The sequence below is a fragment of the Lygodium microphyllum genome, chromosome 24 (assembly GCF_053477565.2).
Source record: "Lygodium microphyllum isolate KBCC chromosome 24, Lygodium_microphyllum_v1.1.10, whole genome shotgun sequence".
Lineage (NCBI taxonomy): Eukaryota > Viridiplantae > Streptophyta > Polypodiopsida > Schizaeales > Lygodiaceae > Lygodium > Lygodium microphyllum.
This window is the reverse complement of record NC_141158.1, coordinates 124747241-124751041: the sequence shown is the minus strand read 5'-3', so window position 1 is coordinate 124751041 and position 3801 is coordinate 124747241.

Below are 3801 nucleotides of genomic sequence, written 5' to 3'. Positions count from 1 at the left end.
TATATGCTAACATGGAGAAAAGACATGTCACAAATGAGAAAAAACACCCAAAAAAGAACTTGTTGAAAAGTTGAACTATAAAGCAAAATGAAGTTGAGAAAAATGGATGACAACATCTAAAAATGATAGTTACCAAACATAGCAATTGAGCAAGAGTTATAAGTTGTCTCGTATGATTTTTGGAGTTGCTTTTATAAAACTAGCATTCCTTGCACGCTTCATGGGCATAAAAAACTAGGCCACTTATTATTATTTAAAAGATCTACAAAAATGCGAATGCCTACAAATGTAGAGTACATGAAAATATAAAATATTGCATGCATGTCACAAAGCCCTAGCCTAACACTAGTGTTAAAAGGGTAGTCCTCAAAAGTAAGATTTGAAGGGTGGAAGAAAAACTCAAATTTTATGTATTTAAAGTGTAAAACTAAAATAGAGACATTCTTGCGTGTGCTACCTTGGAGCTTCTACTGTTTATTTTCTTCTCCTCTCTTTGATCCATAGCTCAATCTTCAATGAGGAAGTGTTGCTTGTAATGAGGAAGTGTTGTGGAGTGTTTGATTATGTGAGACAATTACTTGTAGTGAGGGAGTGTTCTTGAGCGTTTGACTATGTGGGATCTTGCTCTCTCTCTTCTCTTCCATAGCTTGATCTTTAGCAAGGAAGTATTGATTGTAGTGAGGGAATGTTATTGAGTGTTTGACTATGTCAGATCTTGCTCTCTCTCTTCTCTTCCATAGCTTGATCTTTAGCAAGGAAGTATTGCTTGTAGTGAGGGAGTGTTATTGAATGTTTGACTATGTGGGATAGTTCTCATGTTCTCTCTTTCTTTCTCTTCTCTTCTATCATCTCTTGCTTACTTGTGATAGATTGAATCTTGGATCAAAGGAATGTAGATCAAGGACAAACCTTTGGAGCTTGCACAAGGATTAGAGGCTACCAAAGGCCTCTTCTCCAACCAACTAGAATCCAATTGTGGAGAATGAAATTTGAATGTCTACTTGTCATCTCTTGAGCTTACTTTATAGCTTGCACACTTGGAGAGCAAGAAGTTGAAGAATTGAGAGGAAAAGAGTGGCATTTGGGTATTCTAGGTGACAGATAAGAAAATCATAGGAGGAGTAGTACCTCTAGTCTCCATTGTTGAGTTTTTATTTTGGCCTCAATAGTGGGGCATGTTAATTAGTTGATAACATTGGCAATAGTCATAATGTGTGACTGGCCTTCTCTTATTCAGTAGTCACTGAAAGAATAAAGAATAAAGTGATAGTGATGGGTGCTTGCCACTTACAGTGTATAGGTATATGGTCATGGTGTGTGAAGTAAATATAGCACAGAGTAGGCACATGCACCTTTCCCCCAACAACCTCCCACTTAAAGGCAAATGTGCCTCTAGTGAGGAGAGGACAATAAAAAGTGACAAAGTACAAATATACATGAAGTATGACAAGATGAGGAATGGGCATCATCTCATCCTACATCCATCATCTTCCTAAGGAAGGCAAAACTTTTCGCTAAGAGACTTTTAGAGAATAGATATGCAAGTTTCTCGTCAAACAAGCTCAACAAACTTGTCCTCTACCACCATCCTTATGAAGTGATAGTGTACCTCAATGTACTTTGTCTTTGCATAAAAGATTGGATTCTTAACTAATTGAATAGTACTCATAGAATCTGAATGGAATGTAGGAGTAACAATAATACCAAGGTTTGTCACCAAATGACTTGACCATAGGGCATACTCTACCCTAGTGGTAGATAAGGCCATGCATTTCTACACCCTAGACATCCAAGAATTAGCACCTCTAGCAAAAGTGAAGACATATCCAAAGGTGGACTTCCTATTATCTGCAATCTTGCATTGTTGGAGTCAATGTAACCGACAACTATAGTATCCTAACCACCATAATAAATGATCATATCTATAGTGCCTTTCAAGTACCTAATGATACCCTTCATAGCATACCAATGTCACTATCCAAGCGTGCCATGTAGAGTCCCACAACTCCACTCCCATTGCAAATGCTATGCTTGGACGAGTGGCTATCATGGCATACATCAAACTACCCACTACATATGCGTAAGGGATCTTGGCCATCTCAGTCTTTTGTTCAGTTGAATGGGGACTAAGATATCCATGAGCTCTTCCAACAATCAACATATCATCCACATAAAGTACCAAGATACTAAGAATGCCATCATGAGCCTTCTTCTGTAGAGACACGGATCCATATCACTAAGTGTATATCCCTATGAATGCATGAAAGTATCAAACTTGTGATACCATTTCCTAGGTGTGTGATTAAGGCCATAAAGGCTATTTCTCAACTTGCACACTAGGTGTTCCTTGTCTTTTTTCTCAAAGCCCTTAAGATAATGCATATAGATATCATCATGTAGGTCTCCATGTAAGAAAGTTGTCTTTACATCCATTAATTCCCCATAGCCTTTTGTTTTGTGCTAGTGTTAAGTTATTTGACATTTAGGGAGGAGTCTTTAGGGTGCATGTGTGATGCATTTGAATTTAGGTTCCCCTCCAATCTTGCATTTGAGATTTGTGTTATTCATTACTCAACAGGATTGGTTTTGGAAACCCTCCATAACACAAGGATCAAAAGTTGATGGGCCACTAAATCTTTCATTGCTAAATAAGGGCACACTTGGATAAGAAAGCTTGTGAGCCTTTTCCATTACAAAAAAGTTGTTTCGCCATTCCTCCATATGTCTCAAGGCAACTTGGAAAGTTGGAGAGGCCTGATATGGACTTATTACTTGGATATGTTGCATCTTTTGTGACGAAATGTGGTTTGTTAAGATATTACACATGTGAAATGATATTGCATGAACTAAAGAATCAAACATTTTCTTTCATTGTCTTTGATCACTTGCCAACCTTCTCTAACACTAAAGGTATCTATAGAGTTATCATTTCCCCAACCATTGATTGAATCAAGTTTACAAATTAGACATTACCTTTGTTTCGCCATAGTCACTTGCAAACCTTCCACCTAAGTATTTGAAATATCCATGGAGTTATAATTTCCCTCAACCATTAATTGAGCTTCTTTTGATAGCCACCATCTCCATAATTGATTCGTCAAATAGTTGTAGATAAAGGTGGAAAGTGCAGTAGAAAGCATATCCAATACATACAAGCCAAAATTGAACACCAAACCTACAAGCAAATCAAATCGGCATAGAATACAAAAGACCCATGTCTCACCTTCATTTCCCCTCCCACAAAGTGTAAGCCTTATTTAAGTTTGGACTATTCAATCTAACTATATAACTAATTAATTTAATTGATAATCTAACCTATTTAATATTTTTCTATTTATATATGCATCTATCAATCCATCCATAATTTTTGGATAGACCCATCAATCAATTGGTTGTTTAGGAGATTCTCACAATATTCATATCTCTCTATCCATTCTATTGATCTATTTGTTTATCTACCGATGTTATACACACGCACACACACACACACACACACACACACACACACACACACACACACACACACACACACACACACGCACACACGCACGCACGCACGCACGCACGCACGCACACACACACACACATAAAATATATAACACTCACACACTTGTATGTATTTGTGTTTGTGTGTGTGCCCGCATGCGCGTGCGTGTTCATGCACACATGCATGCACGTCTATACATGTATGTGCATAGTTGTCTTACTATCTACCTATTTGTGATCTATCTATGTGTTTATCAAACATCTTGTCGATCAATATTTGTGCCTTTATTTTTTATATACCCACCCATCTTACTT